Genomic DNA, 5,967 nt, shown 5'->3' with positions numbered 1-5,967 from the left:
GGGGCGGGGCAGTCAGGTGAGGTGTGGTGTGGTGGAAGTAACTCCCGGTGTAGTATAGAGCAAAAACAAAAGTAAACTCATTAACTTCTCGACTTTACTTATTTGACGACATTTCCGTCGTGCCCGCCTCCAGAGTTTGTGGATTCCACACATGGCGTAATTTTTCGCTACCGTGCCGTCGGAGGAGCAGGAGGGCGGTCTGAACGCGTCGCGCACGACATCCGGTGAGTGGCCGGGGCGGAGAGGGGGGTGGGACAGGAGGAAGAAGGTCCCCCCCACCCGCAGCCCTACCGCATCTGACTGCACTACGCCTCGCCACGGCCTGACACAATGCACGTCTCGCCCCCGGAGGAATTAGAGACCCCAAAAAGTAAAGCTTTTGGCCGGTCGACTTTAGCAGCGCCTCCCATTCATTGGGCCGCATTCAGCCATTCATTGATATTCAGCGCATGAGGAACTGATGCCTCGGCTGATGCTGGAGACGCGTCCCACATTGTTCTGAAAACGAATCGGGAATTTTGCGAATTTGTGCGGGGACGTGGGAGGCTGTTTTGAATGCAAGCCGTTCTATCGTTCAAGCTCCTGTAGGTTAGGATATCGACGGTCGCATATTCACGACATCGCGGACTTGTGGAGTTTACAGTAAAACCGTCGCCACTGCTATCCGTCGCCTTGAACCGAACGGCCGGTAGCCGGCAAAGTGGTCGTAGGCACTCGCACACACGCGTCGCCAATCCTAACTGGCGGCAGAAATATGTATAGTGGTCTGATTATCATAAAAGCGGCGCTATGGGGCTCCGCCTGGGCTCCGCCGGCTGCATTAGTTGTGTGTGTCGGTCGTCTTGATTTTGAAAGCATTTTTATGGACTAGGTGTGCAGTGGGCGGCGCTGCAGCAGCACTGTGCGCGCGCCGCACACACACACACACAGCCTAATCCCAGCCGAGCTGCTGCCAAAGCCTTCAACGCGTCATAAAATCGCGCGCAAGCTTTGAGAATTCGCACGGTGGCACGCCCTCATGCTCTAATTTCAGAGTGTAACGCACGAAGCAATGCTTGGAAACCAAAGCAGAATTGCTCGGTTTTCAAGAAGTTGTAGTTGTACTTTCCACATTTTACATTGGGGAGTGTGTGTGTGTGTGTGTGTGTGTGTGTGTGTGTGTGTGTGTGTGTGTGTGTGCGCGCGCGCGCGTCTGTGTCAATGCCATAGTGCATCTTAAAGAAAATCGTACACAATTTTTTTTTAAATCAATGAAAAAGTAATTGTACGGTGGGTTTTTCGGTTGTACCAAGGGGTTAGTCTTTGTGCCGATATACAAAACCCTGTATATCGAAAAGATGTACAATGAAAATTGGAGAAAAAATAAATAAGGGAGGAACGGGTGACTTGCCATATGATGCTTTTGACAAAAGGCGGCAGCCCGCACAGTCCGCGTCAGGAGGAGGTAGGTTTCAGTGGCGAGCTCGTGTGTGTGTGTGTGTGTGAATGCGAGTTTGGGGGAGGGGCTCGCCCCAGGCTCGCCGAAGGGGGTTAAAAAGGAAGGACGACTTTGACCAGGGAGCCGCACCGCGTCCCCGCCCCTTCCTCTGTCTCTGTCGCGGCGGGGCGTGGCGGGGCGTGGCAGGATGCGCGTGGCGTGGCGTAGCGGCGGTGAACCAGAATGAAAAATCCCCCCTCCCCCTTCCACACTGGCAGCATTTCACTCGCTGCGTGTGTGTGTGTGTGTGTATGTGTGCGTGTGTATCAAACTTTACTATGGACTGGACCGTGAGCAGAGCGGTGAGGAGGCGGCCAGGTCATTGTCACCGGCGGCGGCAGGAGGATCCGCTTGGACTCGTAAAATCGCACGTCACCATTCAGAAAAATCGCCTGTGTTTGTGCGCGTGACTGTGTGTGTGAGTGTGTGTGTGTGTGTGTGTGTGAGAGAGTTTGTGAGAGAGACAGAGGGGGGGGGGGGGGGGGCGGAGGTGCGCCAAAAGCCGCCGTCGGATGCGCTCCAACACGCGTCGCCGAGGCCCCGGATGCACCCTGCGGTGCCCTGCGGCGAGCCGTTCCGGCAGCACTCCCACGAGTCCGTCAGGAAGCTTACTGGGGGCGCCGACGGCGGCCGGTCCGACCGAGCGACGTTCCAGAGAAACTTCAACTTCAGTGAGCCGTGGAAAGTGCTCCATCTTCGCTGAGCAAATTGCGAAACGGGAGACATACTAGCTTTCCTGGCCTAGTACTCGATGAAAATTATTATTTTATCTCAAAATCCAATGAAAAATAATACACGTTAAGTTGGTGTTAGTGTATTTTCAAACGGTTTATCGAATGTCGCAGGATACTGCCTTAAGGGGCGCCAAAGGAAAGTTTTTGGAGCTTTTATGGGGATAGGAATGACATTAACGTCGCTTATACATGCTTTGCTTTCGTCCGACGGAGTGGAGGAAATATATTTTATCGTTGCGTTCGGCCACTTATCGGAAATTCCTCATCCTAAAAGACCGGCGATCCATACTTGTGATAGGCGACAGACAGAATGAGAGAGAGAAAGAGAGAGAGCGAGGCAGAAGGTGCGGATTAAGAAGGGTATGACAGGGGGAGGAGTCGGGAATGTGCGTGTGGGTGAAGGCCGATTTCCTGGGGCAGAAATGTCAACAGAAGCTCTCTAACGCAATACCGCGCGGGGCCCCCCCGGACTGGGAGGGGGAGAGGGGGAGGGGGGATGAGGAGGAGGGGATGGCAAAGGTGAGCGCTGCTCTCTTCGCCGGCATATCATCTCCTTGGAATGCCATTTGTATTCGGATCGCACATCGCGCCGATGACAATAGGATGAAGGAGACGTCGCACGGAAAGCCCACATCATCGTCGATAAAAGTTCGCGATATCGATAATGGGTCGGCAGAGGGCGGTGCATATGTGCGCTCAAAGTGCTCGGACGAGAGGCATGTTACGCGAGACATTCTCTGGCGCACAACAGCTGTTACAGTTCGAACGCGCTGTATTGCATAAAGGTTATTGTTTCTGAATACGATCGTGCGATGGTTGCACCTCGTCCTTTCAAGACGGCCCCCGCCTTCTGCTCTACAAGGGATGCTGGGCCCTGGGCCCCCGGCCTCTGAAGTGGGGCCCATAGTCAGAGGCCTACACCGGGCCCATCGCCTGCCCGGGCCCGGTGGGGGCTACTGACTCAGGAATGTCTCCCCGGAGGTCTGGACCCTCCCCAACATCCTCCGGGACTCCTGGCTCCCACATCTCCCCCCCCCCCTCTTTCTCTCCCTGACACACACACACGCACACATACACACACACGGTGACTCACACAAGGACAACACTTTAGTAGTTTACAGTGGCACATTTGGTTTGTCATTGGCAGTGGGTGTGTATTTGTGGGTGTAGTAGAGGCAGTCGTTAATTTCCCACTATGAGCTCAAGATCCAATCTGCCAAATTCTGGCGTAGTACATCAAAAATATTTTTACAAGCCCCTTGCGTTGGAGTGGATCAGCAGCAGCGGCCCGTCGATGCGGGGGAAGGGAGAGAGAGGGAGTGATAAGAATTACGCAAAAGAAAAAACTGAAAACACGCCAACAATGGGATTTAAGGTGGAGGAAGAGGTGTATACAAAACGAGAAAACGGCAGAAAAGAAGCAGAGAGGGGCGAAGCGGCAGCGAGCTATCGACGCGGAGAATATTGCTCATGTTTCCAGACAAGGCCTGCGCACTGGGTCGTGTGATGCAGACGGACAAGCGAGTCCGCCCGGAGGCCTGCCGGAGAGGCCGAGGGGCTCTGGTCCCAGTGCCGCCACCGCCTGCGCACCTCCACCGGCCCGCGCCAGCCCGGCAGGACCCCGCGTGTTGAATTGACAACTCTGGCGGTTGGCAGCCTTGTTTCTCGTAATAACGCCGTGTTGTGTTTTCACGCAAGACTTGTTGTTTGAGACAAACACGTGTCAGCGGCGCGGGTCTGATTGGCCGAGCTGAGACATGCGAAGCTCGCCCGTCCATACGCTGCTTATCCCCCCAACTCAGCGCAGCGCTCTGCGGCTTCTCGGAAACGGGCCGCCCGCCCCGCGCCAGCAGCAGCCGCCCAGGTAGGCATATGCGGTGTGAAATATTGTCCGAGCCGCGCGGAAGTCGCCCCCGCCGGCCGCCCGGCGATTACAGGCTCCAGATATGATTTCAGGAGGGCCAAGCCGTGGGCCGCGTACCCCCCTAAACCGGAGAACCCCACTTGTCCTACCTTTCATTTGTCCTACCGCATGAAATACTGGTAAAAACGCTACTTTAAGACTTAAAAACGCAATATTAATATACGATATTTATATTGGTGGTCGTTTGTCCTACCAGTGTCATGCGGCCATCGCATGGGATGATGTCGTTTGTCCTACCAGGTCGGTGCTCGATATAAATATGGGAGTCATTAAAAATATGGACTGCCATTAAAAATATGAATATAAATATTCCTACTCGTATGGTTTTGCTTCCCCCCCGCGCGGGTAGTGTCGCTTGTCCTACCGTACCAAATCTGAATAGAAATAGAGTCGGTAGTATAAATATGAAGCGCCAATAAAAATATTCATAAAAATATGTGGTGCACAATAGGTTGCCTATGCCTCGGGCGCCCTGGGGCGGCTAGGGGGATGCATGTGCCTTCTCGGCCTTCCCTTAAACAGACAAGGATACAGTATCCTTGCTGTCCTTCCGTAAGACGGGGGGCGGGGTTGGGCATGCAGGAGGCGCCTACCCCACGACCACACCCGCCCTTTCCACCCTGCAGCAGGTCTGGGAGGGGGCGGGGGTTACAGGGGCCTAAGCTTAGGTAGTATATTCATTAAAAAAACGGGTGTGCAGGACAGGTTGCCTATTCTTCGGGGGCCCTTTCCTTAAACAGCCTAGGACACAGTATCCTTGCTATCCTTCCGAAGGATTGCGGGTCGGGGTAGGGGCGGGGGTGGTGGTGCAGGGGCGTACCCTTAGGTAGACCCCACGACCACACCCCCACCCGCCCTTTCCGCCCTGCTACACACACAGTATCCTTGCTGTCCTTCCGTATGACTTGGGGGGGGGGGGCGGTTGTGGTTGCAAGGTCCTTCTCTCAGGGACAGCCAACCGCACGCTCTACGCCACAGCTCCTTTCAGTGCCCTTCCACGTGTAAGACATGGTGGAGAGATACATTGTCTAACTGGTTAGAAGTTCAGTGCATCGGTGCGCCCCCGATTAAGGGCGCTAGTGGTAAGCGCTGTGCTGCCTTGGGCCGCGTGTGGGGTGATCATCCTGCCGCATCAGGTCGGGCGGCCTTCGACTGGATCACTTGGTGAGTAGGCAACCCCTGCCGGCGCCGAGCCGAGTGGGTTGCCTACCCGCCTCTTCGGCAGGCGCCCGGCGGTAACTGACTGATCTACCGACGTCCGTCCAGGTTCGTCACAGGTGTGTAACGGTGTAACGCATGTGTAATGCCGTAGTGTGTCCTGCTCCTGCTCGATCGTTATCCGCGTTACTTTATTCCGCCGTCAAGTGCAATGCTGTTCCGTGACCTCGGGCCTCTACGTGATGTGGGTCTTTGCGTTTGGAACTCGCGCTCCAAGCCGAGTTTCTCATACGCGGCGCCTAGCCTCGCCCCCGACCTCCTCTGCTCGCCTCACCTCTGAAGCAAGTGCGGTGCGTCGTACAATGCCGATGCCGTAACGTCAACAACACAAACTTATCCGAGAATCAATCGATTTCCAATACTTTGAGAATCTGTTTGCGGTTTGTGTCAGCGGTGTCAACGCGGCGTGGGTGCGAGGGGAGCGTAAGTCTCTGTGAACGTGGTCAATGTTTCGCACGATCATGTTTCTTGTTGCTATTTTATGCTCTGCACCGCTGTGTGCATAACCTCCCGCTTGCAGTGCTGAACACATGGAATATTCGTGGCACGCAACTTTCTCGACCTGTTGACTGTGCCTCGCATTTTGCGTGCGATTTTTCGCACATTTCTCTCTT

This window comes from Frankliniella occidentalis, unplaced genomic scaffold (assembly GCF_000697945.3).
Source record: "Frankliniella occidentalis isolate FOCC.00 unplaced genomic scaffold, Focc_3.1 Scaffold163, whole genome shotgun sequence".
Taxonomy (NCBI): Eukaryota; Metazoa; Arthropoda; class Insecta; order Thysanoptera; family Thripidae; genus Frankliniella; species Frankliniella occidentalis.
This window is presented reverse-complemented; position numbering follows the sequence as displayed.